This window comes from Triticum dicoccoides, chromosome 7B, assembly GCF_002162155.2.
Source record: "Triticum dicoccoides isolate Atlit2015 ecotype Zavitan chromosome 7B, WEW_v2.0, whole genome shotgun sequence".
Taxonomy (NCBI): Eukaryota; Viridiplantae; Streptophyta; class Magnoliopsida; order Poales; family Poaceae; genus Triticum; species Triticum dicoccoides.
The window spans coordinates 517,563,679-517,591,187 of NC_041393.1; the positions used below are offsets into that span (position 1 = coordinate 517,563,679).

The 27,509-nt window shown below is 45.4% G+C and overlaps 1 long non-coding RNA gene across 1 annotated transcript; it reads right to left on the bottom strand.

Annotated features, from left to right (window-relative positions):
- Positions 1-24,609: 24,609 nt before the first annotated feature.
- On the bottom strand, positions 24,610-26,805 carry LOC119340866. Its single transcript, XR_005164726.1, has 4 exons — positions 26,319-26,805; positions 25,944-26,086; positions 25,804-25,849; positions 24,610-25,571 (listed from the first exon to the last, which is right to left on the bottom strand). It is a non-coding gene; the product is annotated as an uncharacterized LOC119340866 (long non-coding RNA).
- Between the last annotated feature and the right edge of the window lie 704 nt (positions 26,806-27,509).

Below are 27,509 nucleotides of genomic sequence, written 5' to 3' on the forward strand. Positions count from 1 at the left end.
AAAAATAGCTACACTACATAGCTATCAAGAATCCATTCTTGAGTGTATATGTTTCTTTGGTGGTCATCACCCCCCAACACTAACGTCAAAGGAACTAATACCTTTGACACGATCCATTCACTTGAGCTTGATGTTGATGTTTCTTCCTGGCTCAAGATGAAGGCAAGACATTGGTGAAGTCTTCAAGTCTCTCCCCCATACACAATGTGGGGAAGCTTTGCTTTGTATTCATCTTCACATGTCCATTATGTGATCATCCACAAGCTTCAAGCATGTAATCCTTTGGGATGGTTATCTTGAACTTGCCCTTGTCAACCATGATCACCAAACACTTGATGTCATCCTCTAATAGACACTTGAAATCTCTTTCTCGACGCGAGCCCATGAGAATCACCTAACCCTCAAAAACATAGACAACACATAGTATGGGTTAGTACACAGAGTGTAATTGATAATTTCTTATCATACCACAAGATCCTATGTGGTGCATCATTTGCGCTCGTGTGTTGACCATTTAGAGTTTGATCTTTGAGCTTCATCTTGGTCAACCTATATCTCTACTCCATGTTTAATCTTGACGTCTTGAAGGGTATATTGAATTCTTCACTTGAATGGCTTGCTTGAATACTTGATCAATCATGACTCAACACATGAGTCCATTATGATCATATCTTTGAGCCACTCCTAGAGTTCATCATTCAAATCATCCTTTTAAGATCTTGATCCATTATGGCTCAAACCATAGCTCTAAGCATGGAACCATAAGATACTTCAATGAACTTCATTTTGATCATCTCAATGTAATTGTTGCTTCAAAGGAGTTGTCTTCCATTATTCTTCAATCACATTCCAATGGGACTAACCTTCAAATGTATATCTTAATGCAAACATTAGTCCATAAGGATTGTCATTAATTACCAAAACCACACATGGGGACAACATGTACTTTCACGCCTGTAACTCTGTCCAATCGTTGATGAAATCCACCAGTGCTTGAGATTTGATAGCAGTATGAGGCACATCTTTAAAACCATGAGGCCCAAGCTCAATGGCCCACTTGGCGACTCGCCCTGTAGCCTCTCTGTTCTGGATGATATCCCCCAAAGGAGCAGAACTAACCACAGTGATGGGATGACCCAGAAAATATTGCTTAAGCTTCCGGCTTGCGATGAACACCCCATAAACGAGCTTTTGCCAATGTGGATACCTCTGTTTGGAATCAATGAGCACCTCACTGATGTACTAAACCGGCCGTTGAACCGGATATTCCTTACCAGACTCCTTGCGTTTCACCACAATGGCTACACTGACAGCACGTGCATTAGCGGCCACATATAACAGTAGTGGCTCTTTATCAATAGGAGCAACAAGAACCGGCGGCTCAGCCAATTGTCCCTTCAAATCCTCAAAGGAAATATTAGCCGCATCACTTCAGACAAAATCATCTGTCTTCTATGTGATAAAGCGGTATGGCCTTCTCGCCTAACCGGCTTATGAACCGGCTTAAAGCAGCAATACGACCCGCCAAGCGCTGAACATCATTGATACACTTGGGTTTTGCCAAAGATGTGATAGCCTTGATCTTCTCCGGGTTATCCTCAATGCCTCTATTAGAAACCAGAAATCCCAAGAGCTTGCCTGCTGGCACCCCAAAGATGCACTTTGTCGGGTTAAGCATCATGTTGTACACCCGGAGGTTATCAAAGTTCTCCTTGAGGTCATCTATCAGTGTTTCCTTCTCTCTGGACTTCACCACAATATCATCCACATAAGCATGCACATTACGGCCAATCTGAGTATGAAGGCAATTCTGCACGCAACGCTGATAAGTCGTCCAGGCACTCTTAAGCCCAAAAGACATAGAAACATAGTAGAAGGCTCCAAAAGGAGTAATGAACGTCGTCTTCTCCTGGTCCTTGACCGCCATCTTGATCTGATGATATCCAGAATAAGCATCCAAAAAACTCAGACGCTCACATCCCGCCGTAGCATCAATAATTTGATCAATACGCGGGAGAGCAAAGGGATCAACCGGACAAGCCTTGTTTAAGTCCGTGTAACCCACACACATACACCAAGTGTCGTTCTTCTTGAGCACTAGCACCGGGTTAGCTAACCACTCCGGATGAAACACCTCAATGATAAACCCGGCCACCAAGAGCCGGGCCACCTCTTCGCCAATGGCCTTGCGTCTCTCTTTGTTAAACCGCCGAAGGAACTACTTGACTGGCTTAAACTTCGAATCAATGTTGAGAGTGTGCTCAGCGAGTTCTCTCGGTACACCCGGCATGTCAGAAGGTTTCCATGCAAAGATGTCCCGATTCTCACGGATGAACTCGATGAGTGTGCTTTCCTATTTGGGATCCAGATTGGCACTGATACTGAATTGGTTAGATGAATCACCAGGAACAAAATCAACCATCTTGGTATCTTCCGCCGATTTAAACTTCATCTCCGGCTCATGCTTTGTGGTAGGCTTCTTCAAGGATGTCATATCTGTCGGGTCAACATTGTCTTTATAGTATTTTAACTCTTCTGCAGCACAGACCGACTCAGCATAAGCCGCGTCACCTTCCTCGCACTCCAGAGCCACCTTTCGACTGTCATGAACCATAATGGTCCCTTTCTGACCCAACATCTTCAGCTGCAGATACACATAACATGGACGTGGCATGAACTTGGCATAAGTCGGCCGCCCAAACAAAGCATGATACAGGCTCCTGATCTTGACCACCTCAAAGGTTAATTTCCCGGCGTTGGAGTCATACTCATCTCCAAAGGCTACCTCCAGCTCAATCTTGCCTACTGGGTAAGCCGACTTACTAGGAACTACACCGTGGAAAACAGTATTGGACTGCTTAAGATTTTTATCTGTTAACCCCATACGACGGAATGTCTCATAATAAAGGATATTGATGATGTTGCCTCCATCCATGAGTACCTTAGTGAATTTGTACCCCCTAACTTGAGGCGCTACCACTAAAGCCAAATGACCCAGATTGTCAACCCGGGGCGGGTGATCCACCTGACTCCATATGATGGGCTGCTCAGACCACCGCAAGTATCGAGGAACTGCCGGCTCAACAGCGTTCACTGCCCTCTTGTGAAGCTTCTGATCCCGCTTACATAAGCTTGTGGTGAAAACATGCTATTATCCATTGTTTAATTGCTTTTGATTACTTTGATAGCCAGACTGCTGCTGCTGCTGCTGACCTCCCTGGCCAGACTCTTGATTATAGCCGCCATGACCACCCTGATTAAAATTGCCTTCATTGTTCTGGTGGCCCTGAAAGCCGGAACCAGAACCGCCACCTCCATTGTTCGGGCCATGAAAGTCGCCACCTCCTGAACCGCTGCCCGACCCATGATTACCATTGAATATATTGGAATTTTTGAAGGCCTTCCTGATAGTGAAATCCTTCCACAGGTGAGTAGCCGACTTCTCTTCTGTGCCATGCTTCGGGCAGGGTTCATTTAACAACTGTTCGAGAGTAGGACCTGACCCGCCCGATCGAGGAGGTGGCCTCCCCTTACGCCGCTGATTGTTGCCCTGTGCATTGGTGTTAGCCACAAACTCCGAGCTACCATCCGCCTTACGCTTATTATTGCCGCCTTGACTGGCCGGGTTAGGCTGAGTGCCCTTAGCGTTGCTGCTCTTCTTTCCCTTCCCTGCCCTCTCATCGTCAGACTCGGGATCCTTGGTACTATCAAAGTCAGCATATTTAACCAGAGCCGCCATCAACTGACCCATGTCAGGACAGTCTTGCTTGAGCCGCCCCAGCTTCATCTTCAGAGGCTCAAAACAGCAATTCTGCTCTAACATTAATACTGCAGAGACGACATCCATCTTATCAGAGGAATGTATTATTTCCCTGACCCGATGCACCCAATGGGTCGTAGACTCACCCTCCTATTGTTTGCAACTAGTCAGGTCCACAATCGACATGGGCTGCTTGCATGTATCCTTAAAGTTCTGGATAAACTTCTCCTTTAATTCAGCCGATGAACCAACGGAATTAGGTGGCAACGCCTTCAACCAATTACGGGTCGTCCCATCCAACATCATGGTGAAGTACTTGGCCATTGCAGCGTCACTGACTTCTAGACACTTCATGGCCATCTCATAACTTTCAATCCATGCTCCAGGCTGTAAATCAGCCGTGTAATTCGGTACCTTACGAGGCCCCTTAAAATCCTTGGGCAACCGCTCGTTACGCAGAGCCGGCACCAAACAAGGTACACCCCCGGTTCTGGTGACCACTCCTGCCTCAACTAACGCCGCTGGATAAACCGGCAGGGGCTGATAACCCGCTTGCTGAGCCGCCTGTTGAGCCGCCAGCTGTGCTGCCTGCTGAGCGCCTGCTCAATTTGCTGACGCACTCTGTCCTGATTATGCACATTAGGATCCCCACCCTGAGCCGGGTTGTACCCGCGCGGCTGATTGCGGTGCTGGGCATTGCTTGACACGGCTAGCGAATCTAAGTGCCTGCTATAACTCTTGCTCCGGCTCGGGCGTGGGGTGGAATGAATCCTGTCTCTACTATAAGAGTATGCCTCTTGCTGTGCTAAAGCGGTCTGAATAAGAGCTCTGATCCTCCGGGTTTCAACCGTCATTGGTGAATCACCATCAGCTGGGAGAGCCGCCAGTCGTGCTGCCGCCGCGATCATGTTTTCCAGCGGGTTAGAGTAATGACCCGGTGGTGTCGGCACATAAGGGGGCAGAGCAGTATTCAGACGTGGGGGTCCCATGACCTGTTGTTGAATCGGCATGTTGGTCTCAGGCGCTGTGACCTGATTTACTCCCGACGGGTTACTGGGTCCCGCTCTGGGTGTCTGGAAAAGGTTCCTAGGATCATAAACCGGAGGCAGACGAGATTGCGCCTTCTCGTACCTTCTCCTCATAACCTCATTTGACGCGTTCTGCTCCATCATGAGTTGAAAAGCCTGTGATTGAATCTGATGTGCTCGGACATCCAGAGCCACCCACTCAGCAGTCATCCTGACGTCTTCTGCCGCTAGGTTTTCTTTAGCTTGTGCTATATCAAGCTTCAACTGTGCCACCTCCGCATCATGTTGAGCCTGATCCACCGGGTTGACCACGGCGGTTAATAGGGTCAACAACTTATCAATGAGATCCATCAACACTTGAGCCGGCGAGCGCACAGGGCCTCCTGCCCTGGCCGCTGCTGTCCCGGAGGTCATGGCCGCCGCAGTTGATGAAGTTAACACGGGTTGGGTACCTACCATGAAGATTCCGACTCTGCTTGGCGGCTCAAAGGGGTCTGGAATACTGCCGCCATCGGAATAGCCCCCAATCCCTCCGTCTTGCAGTTGATACAACAAATCCGTCTCACCTATGGACGACTCACCATCAGAGTAGATGGTCGTCTCACCGCCGGAGTCAGATCCTTCAGAAAATTCTCCTCCATGGATGCATCCCATGAAGGCACGCCTCTCGGTGGGTTGAGCCCGGGAGGGTCTCACACGTTGAGCCGTCTCGATGATGTCGGTGCAGATGTACGGCTCAGGGCCCGGCTTGCCGATGTTGCCGATGAAGACGTGGATTCCGCCAAAGGGGACCCGGTACCCGTCCTCAATTGAGCCGGCGTCGGGGCCCCAGCCTGCGTCGTCGATGTAGAGCTTGCTCTGACGACTCTTGGTCATCCAGCCCACAACGTATCCCTTGAGCCCTTCGAAGCTGCCCTTCAAGAACTCAAATCCACCGTGCGCTGGCCCCATGGTGGGCGCCAACTGTCGTGGAATTGTCACGTCAGATGTCCTAGCGTAAGGACTTAGTCGTGGAGCCATCGCAACTAGGAAGCTTAAAGGGGTTAAACGGGACAAAGGACATAAGGTTTATACTGGTTCGGCCCATTGCAGTGAAGGTAAAAGCCTACGATCCAGTTTTGGGTGGGATTGCTTATGAATCGATAACCAGGGAGCGAATCCGCTTGACCTAGTTCTCGATCTGATGTTACTTGCCCTGAACTGCCGCAGGGTCGTCCCTTTATATACAGAGGTCGACGCCCAGCGGCTCATAGAGTCCCGGTCGGTTCATAAATAGTGTCCGGCTCGGTCTCTCTTTGTTTCTACCTTACAATACAAGTTTACTCATACATGGCGGTTTATCTCTACAGGCCTTAAGTCGCCTTTGGGCCTTGGGCCTTCAAGTGAACCGCCATCTTCAAGTGTCTTCAATGGGCTTTGTCATAGGTGTGACCCGGCCCCTCCTGGGCGGGTCATACCTAATAGTTATATCCCCAACAACTTCACTATGAAATTCTTTGAACTTTTCAAATGTTCCAGACTTGTGTTTCATTAAGTAGATATACCCATATCTGCCCAAATTGTCTGTGAAGGTCAGAAAATAATGATACCTGCCACGAGCCTCTACACTTATCGGACTGCATTCGGTATGTATTATTTCCAATAAGTCATTAGCTCGTTCCATAGTTCTGGAGAACGGACTTTTAGTCATCTTGCCCATAAGGCACGGTTTGCAAGTATCAAATGATTCATAATCAAGTCATTTCAAAAGTTCATCAGCATGGAGTTTCTTCATGCGCTTTACACCGATATGACCCAAACGGCAGTGCCACAAATAAGTTGCACTATCATTATCAACTTTGCATATTTTGACATCAATATTATGAATATGTGTATTACCACGATTGAGATTCAATAAACCATCAACATTGGAACTACTTCCAACACACATCGTCACTTCATCCTCAACTAGTCTCTATTTATTCTGCAACTCCTGTTTTGAGTTACTAATCTTAGCAACCGAACAAGTATCAAATACCCAGGGGCTACTATGAACACTAGTAAGGTACACATCAACAACCTGTATATCAAATATACCTATGTTCACTTGGCCATCCTTCTTATCCGCAAAATGTTTGGGGTAGTTCTGCTTACAGTGACCATTTCCTTTGCAGTACAAGCACTCAGTTTCAGGCTTAGGTCCAGCTTTGGGCTTCTTCATGGGAGTGACAACTTGCTTGCCATTCTTCTTGAAGTTCCCTTTTTCCCCTTTGCCCTTTTCTTGAAACTAGTGGTCTTGTTTAATTATCAACACTTGATGCTCTTTCTTGATTTCTACCTTCGTCGATTTCAGCATCACAAAGAGCTCGAGAATCGTTTTCATTATCCCTTGCATACTATAGTTCATCACGAAGTTCCAGTAACTTGGTGATGGTGACTAGAGAACTCTGCCAATCACTATCTTATCTGGAAGATTAACTCCCACTTGATTCAAATGATTGTAGTAACCAGACATTCTGAGCAAATGCTCACTAGTTGAGCAATTATCCTCCATCTTTTAGGCAAAATACTTGTCATAGGTCTCATACCTCTTGACACGGGCATGAGTCTGAAATACCAATTTCAGCTCTTGGAACATCTCATATGCTCTGTGACGTTTCAAAAACGTTTTTGAAGTCCCGGTTCTAAGTCGTAAATCATGGTGCACTAAACTATCAAGTAGTCATCATATTGAGCTAGCCAACGTTCATAACGTCTGCATTTGCTCCTGCAATAGATCTATCACCTAGCGGTGCATCAAGGACATAATTCTTCTGTGCAGCAATGAGGATAAACCTCAGATCACGGACCCAGTCTGCATCATTGCTACTATCATCTTTCAACTTAGTTTTCTCTAGGAACATACAAAAACATAGGGAAGCTACAAGGCGAGCTATTGATCTACAACATAATTTCCAAAATACTATCAGGACTAAGTTCATGATAAATTAAAGTTCAATTAATCATATAACTTAAGAACTCCCACTTAGATAGACATCCCTCCAGTCATCTAAATGATCACGTGATCCAAATAAACTAAACCATGTCCGATCATCACGTGAGATGGAGTAGTTTTCAATGGTGAACATCACTATGTTGATCATATCTACTATATGATTCACGCTCGACCTTTCGGTCTCCAGTGTTCCGAGGCCATATCTGCATATGCTAGGCTCGTCAAGTTTAACCCGAGTATTCTGCGTGTGCAAAACTGGCTTGCACCCGTTGTATGTGAACGTAGAGCTTGTCACACCCGATCATCATGTGGTGTCTCAGCACGAAGAACTGTCGCAATGGTGCATACTCAGGGAGAACACTTATACCTTGAAATTTTAGTAAGGGATCATCTTATACTGCTACCACCGAACTAAGCAAAATAAGAAGCATAAAAGATAAACATCACATGTAATAAAAATATGTGACATGATATGACCATCATCATCTTGTGCCTTTGATCTCCATCTTCAAAGTACCATCACGATCTCCATCGTCACCGGCATGACACCATGATATCCATCATCTTAATCTCTATCAACGTGTCGTCACATGGTCGTCTCGCCAACTATTGCTTTTGCAACTATTGCTATCTCATAGCGATAAAGTAAAGCAACTACATGGCGCTTGCATCTTATGCAATAAAGAGACAACCATAAGGCTCTTGCCAGTTGCCGATAACTCTAACAAAACATGATCATCTCATATAACACATCATGTCTTGACCATATCACATCACAACATGCCCTGCAAAAACAAGTTAGACGTCCTCTACTTTGTTGTTGCAAGTTTTATGTGGCTGCTACGGGCTTCTAGCAAGAACCGTTCTTACCTACACATCAAAACCACAATGTTTTTTCATCAAGTGTGTTGTTTAAACCTTCAACAAGGACCGGGCGTAGCCACACTTGATTCAACTAAAGTTGGAGAAACAGACACCCGCCAGCCACCTATGTGCATAAGCACGTCGGTAGAACCAGTCTCATGAACGCGGTCATGTAATGTCGGTCCGGGCGACTTCATCCAACAATACCGCCGAATCAAAGTATGACATGATGGTAAGCAGTATGACTATTATCGCCCACAACTCTTTATGTTCTACTCGTGCACATAACATCTACGCATAGACCTGACTCTGATACCACTGTTGGGGAACGCAGTAATTTCAAAAAAATTCCTACGATCACACAAGATCTATCTAGGAGATGCATAGCAACGAGAGGGGAGAGTGTGTCCATGTACCCTCGTAGACCGAAAGCGGAAGCGTTATGTAACGCGGTTTATGTAGACGAACGTCTTTGCGATCCAACTGATCAAGTACCGAACGCACGATACCTGCGCGATCTGCACACGTTCAGCTCGATGACGTCCCTTGAACTCTAGATCCAGATGAGACCGAGGGAGAGTTCCATCAGCATGATGGCATGGTGATGATGATTATGAAGTTACCAACGCAGGGCTTCGCCTAAGCACTACAACGATATGACCAAGGTGGAAAACTGTGGAGGGGGGCACCGCACACGGCTAAAAATCAACTTGTGTGTCTATGAGGTGCCCCCTCTCCCGTATATAAAGGAGGAGAGGACAGGGCGGGCCGGACACAAGGGGCATGCCCAAGGGTGGGAGTCCTACTCCAAGTAGGAGTAGGTTTCCCCCTTTCCTAGTCCAACTAGGAGGAGAAGGAAGGAGATGGAGAGGGAGAGGGAAAGAGGGGTCGCGCCCCCCTCCCCTTGTCCTATTCGGACTCCCCTTGGGGGGGCCATGCCACCTCCTGGTGCGACCCTTTCTCCCCTATAGGCCCACTAAGGCCTATTACTTCCTGGGGGGTCCGGTAACCCTCCGGCACTCCGGTATTATCCGAAACTTCTCCGGAACACTTCCGGTGTCCGAACATAGCCGTCCAATATATCAATATTTATGTCTCGATCATTTTGAGACTCCGCGTCATGTTCGTGATCTCATCCGGGACTCCGAACAAACTTCGGTACATCAAATCACATAAACTCATAATACCAATCGTCACCGAACGTTAAGCATGCGAACCCTACTGGTTCGAGAGCTATATAGACATGACCGAGACACGCCTCAGGTCAATAACCAATAGCGGAACCTGGGTGCTCAAATTGGTTCCTACATATTCTACGAAGATCTTTATCGATCAAACCGCATAACAACATACGTTGTTCCCTTTGTCATCGGTATGTTACTTGCCTGAGATTCGATCATCGGTATCATCATACCTAGTTCAATCTTGTTACCGTCAAGTCTGTTTACTCGTTCCGTAATACTTCATCCCGCAGCTAACTCATTAGTCACAATGCTTGCAAGCCTTATAGTGATGAGTACTACCGAGAGGGCCTAGAGATACCTCTCCGAAACACGGAGTGACAAATCCTAATCTCAATCTATGCCAACCCAACAAACACCTTCGGAGACACCTGTAGAGCACCTTTATAATCACCCATTTACATTGTGACGTTTGATAGCACACAAAGTGTTGCTCCGGTATTCGGGAGTTGCATAATCTCATAGTCTGAGGAACTTGTATAAGTCATGAAGAAAGCAGTAGCAATGAAACTGTAATGATTAGAATGCTAAGCTAACGGTTGGGTCTTGTCCATCACATAATTCTCCTAATGATGTGATCCCGTTCATCAAATGACAACACATGTCTATGGTTAGGAAACATAACCATCTTTGATTAATGAGCTAGTCAAGTAGAGGCATACTAGGGACACTATGTTTTGTCTATGTATTCACACATGTACTAAGTTTCCGGTTAATACAATTCCAGCATGAATAATAAACATTTATCATGATATAAGGAAATATAAATAACATTTCTAGGTGCCCGCCCCCTCCCCCTCCTCACTTCCCGCGAAGGTAGGAGAAACTAGGGAACCTTCCCAGACATACACCGACCAAGATATGGTGATGAGGTATAAAAAGCAAACCTTTTCCTTTTATTTGGTTTTAGTTTGATTGAATGGGAGGTAACCATGGAAATTTGTGGCAAATGTGCAATGTTTGCGATGTAGCGGCAATTTTCTTAGTTTGGAGGGGTCAACTTTCAACGACGAATCATTTCTAAACATTATGATGGGCCGGTCCAGGACAAATGATGTCGATATCGAAGGCGCATCGTTGTTGTATTTTGATCATCAGTCTGACCGAGATACGAAAATTGATCAATTCGAGGCCACCGACTTGTCAATGAAGAAGGCAATTCGGGGATGCAACTTTAAGGCCGCTGAGGATGTTGTGCCTGTCCTGGCACGGAAATTTATCTCTCTCTCTCTCTCTCTCCCTCTTTCTCTCTCTCTCCCCCATCGTCGGGAAAGATCAAACGACAACAAAGCATTGGAAACACATCGAGGAGCGTTTCAAATTTCATCTTGGGCACAAAATGAATTGTACCCTCAAATCTCTCACAAACTAATGCGGTACGATTAAAAAGATGTGCAACGACTGTGCAAGTTGTAAGGAGCAAGTTGTGACACCCTGGATTTTACCTTTTTCTGAGGATTATTGAATATTTGGTTTGAATACGAATTTTCAATCAACTCTTTTGGACTTGCCACTTGAGAATTATTTTGATTTTCTACCAAGTGGATTTTATCACTCTCAAAACACCTCAAGACCTCATCTATCTCAAGATCATGCCATGGAATTATTTTCTTAATTGGCATAATATTCATTTTCTCTCTAAAACTGAATATTTTCTCCTTCTATTGTGAAGCAACCCTCATTTTTATTGCTCGAAAAATTCCCAATAAATTCTCAAATATTCTTTGAGTCATGCCTCACCTTACTATACATAAATATCCTAGGATCATGTGAAGAATTTTGGTTCAACAAAATATTTTCATTTTTGAACAGCAAGGGCACTTTCTGAAGGAAGTGTACTTTTGCTTGGTCCATTTGAGCTGAAATTTTTATAGCATGACTACCTTCCAACCCATAGCTTAGCCACCAAGTCTCAGGCCTTATCTCCCTGTAGATTTATCAGAACCTTCTTCAAAAGTTTCTGTCCAGAAACTTGTCTCAGTGCTCAAATCTTGTTTGGTCGACCTGGTAGCAAACCAAGAGCATCCCCAGCCTCAGTGATGAAAAGACAAGGCCCTAACATGGTCCGGTATCCCTGGCACCCACGTTGCACTAGTGCATGTAGTGACCGCGTGGGAACAAGGTGTTTGACAGGGCGTCGGCACGCTCTGCGCGTCGCAACCCCTCTGACGTCGCCCGTGCACCAACCCCGCGCCACCCCCACGTGTCCTAACCCTCCTGCAACCTCATCCTCTTCCTCCCAACTATCTTCTACCGCTCCCCGATGCCGGCAGCCTGCGTTGCAGATGCGGACATGGCGAAGCAGAGAGCACAGTGCTCCCGTGTGATTGAGCTGTCCCTCTCCGAGCCCCTGTGCTTGGCTCCTCCCTTCCACTATGCTTCGACGATCCTCAGTGAGTTATCTCGTCGAGCCTGAGCCCTCTCGTCGCTCCAGAACCATCTCCGGTGGCTGCGAGCTCGGTCCCCTCGCCCTCTATAAATAGAGCCCCTCCCGAGCAGCTCAAACCATCCCACTCACCTCCTTTGGCCACAAATCGACCAGCTTCACACTGTGGCAAGGCTGGCCAGGCCTCTAGCCATTGTTCCTCGATGGAGTTGGCCATGGATCCCCCATGGTGATCCACACATTCCGGTGATCTTGGACCTTTCCCACCCCTCCAGGCGTGTTCGTGAGCTTCTCCTGAGCACGACGGTGCCACTAGAGCTCCGCCACCCGCCCTCTATGGAGAAGGCCGTTCCGACGACTTCCGTCCACCTCAGGCCATGCTTCGGGTACGTACGTGCTCATCTTCGTATGCTACTTCCACCCCATCCTCGCCGGTGATCGTTGTGTCCTCCTCGCTGGAGAACCACTGCCGACAGTGTTGCCATGCTCTGTTCCCTCCCTCTCTCTTCTAAACCTGACGCAGGGACCCCACCCGTCAGCCTCTCTCTCTCTCGCTCTCTCCCAAAGCGGTATGAGTGGAGGCGTATTCTCAAAATACGTCTTCGACGTGGCACTCTCTGGTATTTTTCATTTTCTATTTTAATTCAAATATTTGACCCTAACTTTGACCACCAATATATTTTAAACCACAAGTCCAAATGAGATGATTGTTTTTGCAACAGTTTTGTTATGAGTTCCTCTTTCAGCATGCAAAATTTGAGAATTTTATCTGTTGTGGTTATTTTCTGGTGAAATAAAATGCTTTATGTGACATTTAGCTTTTGGGTTTTTAATTATTTTCAGAAGGATCATCTTGCCTTGAAGATGATCATGAGTTTTGTGACCTCCTGTGAACTAAGGCAAGCCACCACAAACATTTGCAAGGGTGACATTGCAATGACTATGATTTTACTTGAATTTAAAGTTATATTGCATTTATTTAATTAAAATAATTTAACTTGTGCTAGTATTGTTTCCATACTCTGTTGACATGATATAATACTTGAGATATTGCTAGCATAGATTAGACTTTACTTCTTATGCTCATACGTATGTGAAGAATTTCGATAGCAAGGTTCATTGCATGTGCATTTCATGGCATACTATGACTCGAGTGGTTTTTATTTGTAGTTAAACATGATGATAATACAACTTGAACATGTTGTTGATCGAGTCATGGTGCCAGTGCAACCACATTTGTCTTTATGGGAAGGCCCTAATTCAGTCTATTGTCATGCCTCTCGCTGGTGCCTCCAACGAGGGAAGGTTATGTGCTTGCGCTACCCTGGCCTGGTGGGCAGGCATAGCCTTGTGTGCCCATAGTTGTTTGGTACCATTGTCCCCGTTTGGGACCATTTTTGTTTTGCCACAATGGTGGCCATTTGATGTCCGGAGTGGCATCCGGGGCCACCCATGACTTAGCCCAAAGGGGAGTTGGTTGGAGTGGCCGAGAGAGTGTCATGCAATAGATTGGTTTTGTCGGAAGGCTGTTGGTCCACCCAAATGGGAGTACGATGCCATGGGTTCTTTGGTGTGGGTATAGAGTACTAACCTCTGCAGAGTGTATAATCTATTGATAGCCCATCCTCGGTGATGGACACGGTTCATAGTAGGTCACATCGTGAGTCAACATAAATAATTAACCTGCACACTAATGATATATTGATGGCACATGCTATGGTTGGTGATCTTGCGGGATCATCGAGCTTGTATCCTTTGTGATCTAGAGGTGACCGTCGTGGTAAGCCGATGGATGTGGTTACGAGGTAACCAAGATGGTAAGCTGGTCCGAGGGACCATGTTATTTGGTCACATAACTCCAAGGGTAGCATGCCATGATCTTGCATTTAACCTGCTTAAATATCATGTTATTGTTTGTCATTAGTTCTTTGCTTGCTGTGAGCTTGTGAGTACATTCAAAGTACTCACCTGGTGTGTCATGCCAGTTTCAGGAGAAGTTGTACATGGAGTTGGAGTTGCATCGTTCATCACAGTCTAGGCTGTGTCCTAGCAGTGTCCCTGTGAGATGGAGTCCTTCTACGTCACCGTTCTGCTACCACGTAGTTGTATCCTTATCATCGAGGCCCCGACATGTCTACTAAATAATGTACATATGTGCAGCAACACCATGTGTGCCGCTTGGCCTCACTTCCTTATGTATCATCGGACCTATGTTTCCGCAAGAGATCAATAAAGTGGTTGTATTTTTGTACCAAGTTGTTGTGTATTGCCAGAAGACATGATCTCTGGGCTGGCAATGCAAGGTAAACCGGTTGCTCTGATCTGGGGTGCCACACAAGTGAAGCACACTCCTTCTAGCATTACCTTGAGTTGGTATTGGATTGCCACATTTGCATTACTTTGAGCATTTTCATCAATTTGGTTGTTTAGGATGTGATGGTCCAAGAGAGGTATAACAAATGCACATGTCGGGCCAACCAAACAGCTTCAACGTTGTTGGGTGTTTTTGGAAGAGCACAAGAAGTGGGAGCTGAGAAATGATAACGACTATTAAAAAGCTAGGAAGTGTGTCAATTCTGCTCTAGAGATGGATGACGGCGAAGATGATGATAATGGAGAGGAAATGACAAAGCTGCCTAGAAGTACCACTCCGGCATCTAGCTCGATGAGTTGACGAGGACAAGAAACGAGTATGTCGATAAGAGAAACAATAAAAGCTAGAGATGGAGGAGAAGAAGAACCAAGAGAAGATGGCAAGATGAGATGAAATGCCGGAGAGCAGATGACACCAGGAAGAGATGGAGGTGTGTATGCTTCAAATTCAGCAGCAGATGGAGGCGCATAGGCTCCAGATTCGCCAGGAGATGGAGGCGTGTAAGATCCAAATTAAGAAGGATCAGGCAAGAGATGAACGCACAACCGAGCAGAAATATTCATCATGTTGGATCCGAACCAAATGGATCTAGTGGAACAAGATTTTTGGGAAGAGAAGAGAGATTTGATCATTTGTTTCAAGAAAATCGAAGGAGGGGCGGTGCACAAGATGGGAAAATGTGATTTGTACCAGTTAAATAGTTTTGTTCATGCAACTTGTCAAAGACTATGTGTTTGTTTGCTTGATGTGGTAAACATTCAAATTTAGAGGGAATCAAAGTGTTTGAATTATAAACAATGGTGGTTGTGAGTTTGCGCATCTCCTACCCGACTTCCATGCCCATATGAAACGTACTTCATAAGATAGACAATGATCGTTGATATGGTGATGCTAGAGTTGCTCTTAAGCTTCTTGATTTTTAAGAAAGCACCAAGACACTGCCATTTCCTTATGGAATAATGTAGCCTCAGAAAATCGTTGGTGATTTAGAGTTAGCAAGATCATTTCTTTAAAAAAAGAACAATGTGTGTTGTAAATTTCCAAAGAGGCCACCCTCTAACAGTGTTGTCTCCCAATAAAGAGCACATGGCCCCCCTTTTTGCATTTTGGTCATCACGGGGCTCAGTTTTCATGACCTCAAATTTTGCAAGTAAGTTAGTAAGGCATTATCATCATTTTTTTGACCTCAACACCTCCACTTTATTGAATGGTAATAGCGGCTACATTACTGACCATGCGGGGAATATGGTCATTAGGAGGTTCATCTAACCAAGAAGTATTTGGATAGAAATATGCTTCGAGAGGAGAGGTCAGAGGCGGACGATCTGAAATCCTAGATACTGCCATATCTCCTCCTTCTCTCGCTACCACCTAAGTACGTCGTTGTTGGGGGTGGGGAGGTCCTGGTCATGGGTGGCATGGGGTGGTGGGGATTTGTGGGCTACTATGGCATCTACATCGGAGAAGTGATCGAAGCTGGTGGTGCTCGCCGGCGGCATTGGTGAAGTCGAGGATACCTAGAGGGCCCCAAATCCGGCGTGATGGCAACCTCGATGGCTACCCTTCCTGCCTAGGTCACCGGAGAATAGGGGTGTTAGAGCATGGTTCTGAACGACATCGTGTTCGACCTCATACCCGGATCTAGCGTGCAACAACTTGGGGGATTTGGTTCAGGTTTTCTTTAGTGCATCTATGTGTCTGGTTTGGGGTTGCACGGCGGCGATATTTTTCTTCTCTTAGGATGTTCTTGAACACCACATGTGATACAATCAAACGTTGGGCTAGAAATCCCACCGTTGCCGATATACAACCATACATGTGCATGAAGCCGTCGTCCATAGATTGTATCTCATCATCGAAGGCAAACTGGCTGGAGTGAGAGCCACCTAAACCCACAAAGGAGCCTTACGACTGCATCCCATAACATTGCTAGTATGAGCCACTGGCAGCAGCCACCGAATCTGGAGAGAGGAGCCCTCACAAAAACCTGGGGTTTTCGCTCGGAGCACACTAGCGTGGGCGAGGTGTGAAGGATCCATGATGACTCCTCCATGAAGGGAAACAAGACCCTCAGTCATAGTCGATGCCAGCATAGCCAGAGCCGGCATTAAGTTTTGACCCTCAGCCTCACACAACCACCAGATTGAACCAAGTCGGATGTCGGGGCCCCGACCAGTTGGCGTGCAACCAAGCCAACCAACGGCAGCTCCGTGCCAGCCCACCAAACAAGCGAGCAGCACTTCACAAACAGGTGAATCCCCGCATGACAGATTGCACGGCCGGCTCTAGAAACTCCCGTCTACGCTAGGGTGGGCCAGATCCTCCCAACTCCAAGCCGCCCGAGCATTGAGCTGCACCAGGATCTGCCATCCCGCGCCATCGGCCGAAGAAGAGTCCTAAACCCCACCGTTCGTTGGATATACAACATGAGACACCGCCGCCAACAACCACACCCCACATTGCAAAGACCACCATCGAGAGGACCACCATGTTAGGAATAAGGCGCGGTGGGCATAGTCCGGCTAGTATCCGACCTGTGTGTGGCCTAGCCATGGTATGGGCATAGTCCGACCATTGTATGGGCAGTGAACATCCTAGTCGAGCGCGTCGGGTCTGCGTGCGTGCCGGGCATGTTGGGCGCAGACCAGACCGCGTCAGGTCCATGGCAAGGGGGTGAGTGCGTAGGTTTAGCTCAGGTAGTTGTGGGATCGTGAGGTGGGCGTGATCACTGCGAGATCACCGCGAGCCATGTGCATGGTGGCCGCGAGCGGAGTGGGCCGATCGGGGCGCCGGCTGGGCAGGGAGCGTGTGGGTCATGCCCAGCGTAGTTGAAAGGATCGAGAAGAGGTGTTTAGAGGGGGGTGATTAGACCCTCAACAAGCAAAAGTAGCAGTTTTTTATGATTTTCAAGTTGAGGTTGAAGATTAGCACAATTTTAAACATTCCCAACACACTTCAAGCAAGCATGGCAAGAGTATAGGCAGCGGAAAGAGTAAAGCATGCTAGTTGCAAGAAAGTAAGGGATGGGATTGGAGTGTGCAAACGCAATGAAGACACAGAGATTTTTGGCGTGGCTCCGATAGGTAGTGCTATCGTACATCCACATTGGTGGAGACTTCAACCCACAAAGCGTAACGGCTGCGCGAGTCCACGAAGGGCTCCACCCATGAAGGGTCCATGAAGAAGCAACCTTGTCTATCCCACCATGGCCATCGCCCACAAAGGACTTGCCTCACTTGGGTAGATCTTCACGAAGTAGGTGATCTCCTTGCCCTTACAAACTCCTTGGTTCAACTCCACAATATTGACGGAGGCTCCCAAGTGACACCTAACCAATCTAGGACACACCACTCTCCAAAAGGTAATAGATGGTGTGTTGATGATGAACTCCTTGCTCTTGTGCTTCAAATGATAGTCTCCCCAACACTCAATCTCTCTCACACAGATTTGGCTATGGTGGAAAGATGATTTCAGTGGAAAGCAACTTGGGGAAGGCTAGAGATCAAGATTCTTGTGGTTGGATTGGAATGTCTTGGCCTCAACACATGAGTAGATGGTTCTCTCTCAAAAAATGAGTAGTGGAAGTGTAGGCACGTTCTGATGGCTCTCTCACAAATGGAGAAGGGGGTGGAGGGGTATATATAGCCTCCACACAAAATCCAACCATTACACACATTTGACCCAACTCAGTCAGACTGAATAGAAGAACTCGGTGAGACTAATTCAGTTAAAAATGTGAATGTTAGGATTCTCAGTGGGACCGATATGATCAACTCAGTGGGACCGATGTGCTAGGGCTAGGGCAAAACCTCATCTCGGTGAGACCGATCGCATAAACTCGGTTAGACCAGCAATGATCAAATAGAGAGTTGGTCAGGCAAACTCGGTGGGACCGATTGCACATTTCGAACAGACTGAAATAATTGCAACATGCAATAGAGAGTTTGCAGGGCCATCTCGGTGAGACCGAGATCCATATCGGTGTGACCGAATTGTCTAGGGTTTCAGGCAATGGCTATGTCAAATGAACTCGGTGGCACCAGATAGATCAAATCGGTGGGGCCGAGTTTGACTTTAGGTTTTGGACATATGTGGAAATGAGAAAGTGGTTGAGGGTTTTGGAGCAATATCACTAAGCACTTTGAGCAAGTAGACCATTAAGCAACACCTCATCCCCTTTTAATAGTATTGTCTTTCCTATGGACTCAATGTAATCTTGGATCACTAAAATGAAAAAGAAGTGTCTTGAGCCTTTGCCAATCTTTGTCCTTAGCATTTTAAAGGGGTTCCACATCCTCTTGTCCTTGCCATGCCATTGTTGAACTCATCTAAAATGTACTTGATAAAAACATTAGTCTAACAAGAGATATGTTGTCATTAATTACCAAAATCACCCAGGGAGCACTTGTGCTTTCAGTCTCCCTCTTTTTGGTAATTCATGACAAAATACATCAAAGCTTTATATAAAGATATGAATAGCAGCAGGTAAAGCTTTGGAAGGACATGTAACATGCATAGGCTCCCCCCTACATGTATGAAAACATGTAAAGATGGAATATAAGAACATGTGAATGCATAAGCATGTCAGAGCAAGCAACGAGTTACATGTATCTTGGCTATATGCATCAAAGCAAATGATGTAGATAGAATAGGTATATCTACATGTTCATGAATCCTTCTTGCAAACAATATGTGCAGCAGCAAGAGATCATCATCCAGATGAGTGTGATGAATATACTTACCTTGTGGTCTTGAGCTGGCTTTGGAAGAGATGAGCTTGAGAAAACACGGTTAGATAACACAAGAACACTCTAAACAAAGCAAGTTCAGGAAACCACAAGAGTACCAAGACTGGGATGACATGTAATGAGTGAGTACTTAGTACTTCATTTGGATATAGACATGTCCCCAAATATTAAAGATATGCAATGAATTCCAAAGATTTTCTCCCCTTAGATATGAACTATTTCTCCCCCTGAATCTGATATTGGATAATGGGAGAAGGTAGGGTAAGAGAAAATCAGAGCAAGAACCATTAAAGCAAGAAATGGTACAAGATATTAACATGTCTTTCCCTCTTGAAGACATGTGGCTTATTTCCTCTATTAACAACAAGCATCTGGGGAGGCTAAGATGTGCTTTCTCTTCCATGTGATGAGCTTTGATGTGTTCTCTCTCCCCCTTTGACGTCAATTTTCAAGAAGGGAACTTCTGGAGTATGAGTCAATTAGGTTTAGTCCTTGAGACACAATACAAAGCAGCATGTAGATTATGATGCGGGTAGAGGATAAGAATCATTGAGTGGAGCTAGAAGAGAAGTGCAAAATGCAATGGCAAAATGTTTTCTTCGGCTATGAAATTGGTGACACCGGGTGGTTTTTATCGGCAGCTCCAGATATCAGAGCAACTAAAGGTGTGAATCGGTCAAACCGAGCTAGTCCTTTTCGATTGAACCGATACTATATACAAGGAACCCTTGTAATTCGGTCTAGCCGATTTGCTGGACTTGGTGTGTCCGAGTTCAATGTAGACAAAAGTTCCTGTCAACTTAGCTCACTAGGCAGTTGAAGTTTCACAAAGATTTCCAGGGAATTTACTGAAGGATTTGCAAAGAATTAGGTAATGAAACACATAAAAGAAAAGAGATCTAGGTGAAGTTTTTTTTTTGATAAAAGGAAATGCAAAGACAGAAACAAAGAAAAAACAAGGAACATAGAAACACTAGAGAACTTCATCTAGAATGGGTCGGCGAAAAATCACCTATGTTAGAGTATATTGACTTAGGAGTCAAGTGAAGTCACTTGATCATAGGTCATACTCATCATTTAAGCTCAAAATGGGGTTACCATTTTTCGTTTAAGCACTTTGATGTATTCACATCTCGTTGAGTTGCTTTGACTCATGACTTGGGTCAAAGCTTCTCTAAGATGGAATAACATACCTTGGGTTGTGTTGATCTTGGTCATGTAGTTGAGCTTGTCTTGGATGCTCAAGGTTGATGTAGTCCACCAAAAGTTGAGAGAACCACTTGAAGTTTGAGTTCATCTTCCTACATGGGTTAGTCTTGCAATGAAGAGCACTTGTGTATCCAAAAATGACAAACTTGTAACTTGATACCAAATGAAATTTGATATATAGAAATTGTCAAAGGATATGTTGAGTGAGGTCATCCTTCCTTGTATTCCACAACCATATAGTAGAAACTTGGTGATGTAGAGATTGCTTAAGATGTGAGTGGCTTGCAGTCTCATGGATTTGAGCTCATCCAAGTACCTGCAAGGGTTAGATAACATGCAAGGGTACAAGTATAGATCCAAGACATATGATCATCATCTTAAGAGAAATATCAAGGATTAGTCATAGAAAAGCTCATGCCTTGCATGCATCTAGATGGAGTTCCTACTCCAGGTTTGAGGCATCAATGATGTTCAATTCACCTCTCAAACGGCAAAACACTTTCTCATCAAGCGGTTTGGTGAATATATCCACCAATTGCTTATTGGTATGAACATGCTTAAGATTGATGTCTCCTTTAGCAATATGATCTCGAATGAAATGATGACGAACTTCAATATGCTTAGTCCGAGAATGTTGCACAGGATTATGAGCAATCTTAATAGCACTTTCGTTGTCAGAAAGCAGTGGAACATGTTTCACATGTATCCCATAATCTTTAAGGGTTTGGGTCATCCAAAGTAACTGAGAACAACATGATCTGACGACAATGTATTCCGCTTCAGCGGTGGATAAGGATACCGAGTTTTGTTTCTTGGAGGACCAAGATAGAAGAGATCTATCAAGAAATTGACAAGTACCCGAAGTGGACTTTCTATCAACCTTGTCTCTGGCATAGTCCGAGTCGGAGTAGCCAACAAGATCAAAAGAAGACCTCTTTGGATACCAAATACCAAATTTTGGTGTATGAATTAAGTATCTCACTATTCTTTTCACAGCCTTAAGATGACATTCTTTAGGGGCCGCTTGATATCCACACATGCACACACTTAGCATAATATTGGGACAGGAGGCACAAAGATATAACAATGATCCAATCATAGAGCGGTAAACCTTTTGGTCAACCGGTTTGCCATCCTTAGTCAAGTCAAGATGACCAGTAGTAGGCATGGGTATTTTCATACCTTTACTTTCTTGCATATTGAACTTCTTGAATAAGTCCTTGGTATACTTTGTTTGGGAAACAAAGGTACCCTCCTTAGTTTGTATGATTTGCAAACCAAGAAATAATTTGAGTTCACTCATCATAGACATCTCAAACTTCTCCGACATTAGCCTTCCAAACTTTTCACTAAAATGAGGGTTAGTTGAACCAAATATGATATCATCCACATATTGACACACAAATAATTCACCATTAACCATTTTAATGAAAAGTGTAGAATCAATTTTTCCAATTTCAAAACCTTTTTTAATAAGAAACTTAGTCAAGCATTTACACCATGCTCTAGGAGCTTGTTTAAGACCATAAAAAGCTTTGTGAAGTTTGTAAACATGATCGGGTTTCTTAGGATTAACAAAGCCGGAAGGTTGTTTAATATAAAGTTCCTCCTCAATTTCACCATTTAGAAAAGCAATTTTATGTCCATTTGATATAAAGTAATGTCATGATGATTGGCATAAGCAAGTAAGATGTGTATGGACTCAAGTCTAGCAATGGGGGCATATGTCTCACCATAGTCCATACCTTTGACTTGAGTGTAGCCTTGAGCGACGAGACGAGCCTTGTTGCGTATAATTTGTCCAGTGGGCGGCTCATCAGCGACAGCAGGGCGGTGGCAGCTTCGACCACAACGGCGACGACAGCAGCACGGCATCAGGCAACGAAGGGAAGCGTCGCGGCCGCTGCTACAACTGCGGGCAGCGGGGCCACTCAAGCGGGAGTGACCCAAGCCTCGAAAGGCGCCGGCGGCGGAGCTCGACAACGACCTCGAGCCGAACTCCTCTGGGCTTTGGCTTAGGGGGTGTTTGTTAGGAATAAGCCACGGTGGGCATAGTCCGGCTAGTATCCGACCTGTGTATGGCCTAGCCATGGTCTGGGCATAGTCTGACCATTGTATGAGCAGTGTACGTCCTGGTCGAGCGCGTTGGGTGTGTGCGCGCGTCGGGCACAGACCAAACCGCGTCGGATTCGTGGCGAGGGGGAAGGGGTGCGCGCGTACGTTTAAGTCAGGTAGTTGTGGGATCGCGAGGTGAGTGTGATCGCTGCGCGAGCCGTGCGTGTTCGTGCGCGTGGTGGCTGTGAGCTGAGCGAGCCGATCGAGGCACCGGCTGGCAGGGAGCGCGTGGGTCGTGCCCAGTGTAGTCCCGGCTGTAAAAAATGCCTCGAGCAGATCCTTGTAATCTTAGCCTGTGGAGTCGAGTTCGTGCTCAAGGAAAGAAAGAGTGCGCCAGAATAATCCATCGTGGGCGTACGTCGCAGGCTTCATTCCGGAGCAAAGTGCATGAGCTTCAACTGTCAAAGCGTCGCTGGAGCTTGTCAGTCCCGGCCACGATGAACTTCACATTGCTATTTCTCAGCACTACCCCACCCCAACGGCTCCATTAACGAGATCATCATTTTGTTCCCATCCAAAAAGGAAAAACATACAATGCAGATTTTCTGCACATGTGACGACTGAGTTGAATAACTTGGTATGTCCGTCCCGATCCCATGTGCAATGTGTTCATACTCCCCGCAAGCACGTCTGAGCTGTTCCCATTACGATGAGTAGTTGCTATTCATAGCATTCTTGTTTTTTAACAAATGAATGAGGGCATCACGAAGGCAGACAAAACTTGCACAAAGACACCAAAATGGACCGCATCCACAGAAAGGAGAGGATGCAACGACGGCCACAACCGCTGACTCAACACCGCATATGGGCCACGAACCACTAGTCGCTAGAGTAATCGTGTATCAGTCCATGGGGTTTGCATTCTAACTAGAGGGAAACGCGCGCTTTGCCGCGCCGTTCTCTCTTGGTGTTGTTGCTTTGCACGAACAAAACCATCAAGAATTATTATAATATCATACATATATACGAAGTTGCTAACATCTAGACTATTGCTTTGCACAGGAAGAAGAAAAATATGTGGATTAGTAATACAGTAAAAATAATATATAAAATAAAAACTCAAACATATTGGATGATGAATTCCGTATACAAATTTCACTATTTCTGTTTACAAAATTATGATCACAGAAGGTGCTTTTAAATACTAATCAAATGGTGTCAAATTTGTACCAAGACAATCCAAGTAGTATTTGAGTAGTAATAAAACTGCTACGAATTCTAACAACTATTCCTAAAGTGTATTTCTCTCTTTATTTAAGTAAAATCCAGATTAAGGAAATTAAACTTGTTTGTACTCCCAAAACATAAACGGTCCAGAAATACAAACAAAGTGCTTTAGAAGCACATTCTTGGACAAATTTTTCTTCCAGAGTATATATCTGAGAATAAGGTCAGGAGCTTCAATGTGCTCTCATGGCCACATTCTTGGACAAAGCGATAATGCTATATCTGGTAGTAACAAACTGACAACCTGGACTAAAGAAACCTTGACTTCAGCGGCAGTAACCAGAAAGATGGTTATTGAGCACAGTGTTTAATTACAAAAGCATACATTACCATCAAAGAGGTGCATCGATCTACATGTACCATGTCCCCCAAAAAAATGATGTTCTTGCTACTCTACATTAGCTTCTTCGAAAAAATATTAAAACGACAGCAAGCTTTCCTGAAGGGGTAACATATTACAGTTATTTTCTTCAACTATGTGTCTGTTTATGTTCTCAGGCCATATATGCTTTCCGGAAGAAAAAATGGAAAAATTAATTCAAATGACAAGAAAGAAGGCCTTCATTACCTGAAACAGTTATTGTGTGCCTCACAGGGCCTGAGAACACACATCTGTTGTGCATGATTAATGAATGACAAAAACAAAGAGATCCAAGGCTGAACCTCCAACATTGTCACCAGTATTGATAACATAGCCTGCAGCTAATGCAATTTACAAAAAATATATTTAAAAATACACTTACATAATTAAATCGAAGTACAAACAGTACATGTAAATTAAACCAACCGCATACAAGCAGAGAAGGCAAAGGAACCAGCACAAGCAGGAACGGTTCAGCTGCAGATCTTCAGCGGCAAACGGCACTGAAAGAATTTGATGCTGCTACAATGTTGCTGACGGAGAGTAATTGATCCGACACTCACGGAGTTGTAGGCAGCAGCCATTCCTCCAGCTTATTGACGATCCACTGGCTTGCTTAACATCTGGATTGTGTTGTCCACCCAATTTCCTCAAATGTAGCATATGAGATCGGGAAAAGAGGGAGCGGTGGGGAAACGTGGAGGGGAAGCGAGGGAGTGTTGGCAGCGTGTCGTCCTACGCTAACCCTGATCTGTTGGATTTTCTGCCAAGCCATAGCCATCGCCCGAGCTGCCACCTATCAACATCCTTCTCCGGCATGTCAGGTCACCTCGAATTCCTTGGCGTAGCACCCTTCCATTGCGCACGAAGCCGTCTGGCCAGCACCACCGTCGTGTCGTGTGCCCCAGCCACACCCCTCCATAGCCTGCAGAGGTAGCTGGCGTTGGTGTTAGTGTTATCCTTTCACCCTTGTCCTGGCTAAAAAGCCATCTCGAAGGCGTCCCTTGTCCTGAGTCGTATAAGCATGAGAGTTTGGAGGGTCGGTGAGCACCCCGCACAGACGCGCTCAGCCACACGGTGACACGCCAGCCGCGGCCCTAATCGCACATGCGCCGGCTGCACCACTAATCTTTCCCCTTTCTGCAATGTAGAGAGATACGACGCCACGTTTGCCCGGGCATAGGTTCCAAACGCAGCCGATCCAGCGATCAACTCTGTTACAGGTGGGGCCACTGGCGATAAACAAAGCACTGATGCACCAGTGGGCTGCATTTCCTGGGATTCCTAACACAACGCAGGAAAGAGATAATAAATGTAACAAATAGAAGAAAAATGCATTGCCAATGATAATCTACATACCATCGAGCATGCCTGACTGGTAAACAAATGCTGCAATCATCAACAAATAAATAAAGGTATATTCTGTAAAGTATGGATGGCTTGAACTAATTTTTCACACTTTAAAGAAGTAAAGAGAAATTTCGTAAACCAGCAAGTAAGAGCAAACTGGACTTACAAATAAACCATCTTCATTCCTTTGCACAATATGTTGCACTTATCATCTGCAATATTGTAAACATACCTGAACGTTAATAGCAACGCAATGGAAAATTACATTTACTCTTTATCACTATCAGGAAGATAAATTCGCCATACCGAGACCTCCAGCTCATAGGCGGCAAGGGAACTATAGACACCAATCCACCGGCGTCGTTTGCAGTCTCATTGTAATATTCTCCTTAGGTTACTAATAACCTTCCGCAAGTGAGCCCTCTCTTCTAGCCAACTTCGCATATGAACTGGCCATAGTAACCAACCAAGGCATTAGGTGGCTGAACCAATTCACAGGCACAAAATGGATGACTATTTGGAATGATGGTAATTGTGGATTAGAGTATACCAAGCAAGTTGCCAATTAGAAATCAGTTCGTAGTGTGATATCATTTCATTCAAATCTGTTCTCTTTAAGGTAGGAGCTAAATTACCAATAACTTGTGGAAGTAAAGTTGAGAAGTGTATTAAAAGTCTAACCTGTAGTAAAGTACCTCTGTGGTCGCAGATGTCCAACCCCATCCCGATCCAACACCATCCCTATCAGGGATCGCTCGCGCCAGTCGCGCTCGACCCGCGCTCAGCCGCCGCCGTGCAAGCCTCGAGCTCGTCCGTGTCGGGCCAGAGCACCGTCGCCCCGCCTGCCCCACCACCGTTGGGCGTACTCGACATGTCCTCCGTCGCTGCCATCATCCCCACCTTGACCTCGCCCACATCGGAACCGGCACCGACGCCCCTCCCCGAGATCCACTGCTGGTCGGTGCATATATCCAGATTTGGGAGGAGGAGGCGGAGGCTGCAGAGGAGGAGCCTCGAACTGGGGCCTAGAGCGGCAGCAGGGCATCAGAGCAGCGCATGGGAAGGAGTATATACTGGCGGTGGCAGGAGGCGGAGACCGGAGTTGTCGGCGGCAGCCAAGAAAATCTATCGTGAAGGGAGAGAGAGGGGATCGGGAGAGATGCAGCTATCCCTATCAGCCCAATATGTGACATGTTTACCTCAACGGGCCATACACAAGACACGCGTAAAGCATATTTGGGCCAAGGCGGTAAGTCTACTTCTCACACCGAATGACAAGTTGGCCCCACGCGATTTTCACAGCCTCAATCAATCAGAGAGCTCTCATTCTAGGGAGCTTAGTAACTCTTAGTAACTCTAGTGATTACTAATTAGCCTTTGTAAATATTTACAAAGATTTTGTGTTATGATTCGCAAAAAGAAGATTCTGTGTTATGTTTCTAAACTACGATATCAAATAAGAACCGCTCTGCACATGGCCAAAGCCGAAGGGGCATACAAATCAAATAAGAACGACTTTCTGCACCGAAAGTACCCTTCTAAAAAATAAAAAAATTCAAACATTCTGAAAAAAAATATATGATAAATTTGACAAATGTTCTAACTGTTTGCAAATTTTCATCATGAGATAACATTCGTGGAATGTGTGGCAAAAACAACAAAATCAGTGCTCAAAAATACTTTCAAAAGTAGCATTTTTGGAACATCGACTTTTTTTGTCACGCCTTCCACGAATGTGATCTCACGATGAAAATTTGCAAACACTTATAACATTTGTCAAATTTTACCACAAAAATAAAATCAGAATTTTTTTGAATTTTGTTTCATCGCGTCCTTCCTACACTTCATTCCTACCTACCTATGGTCCGATCA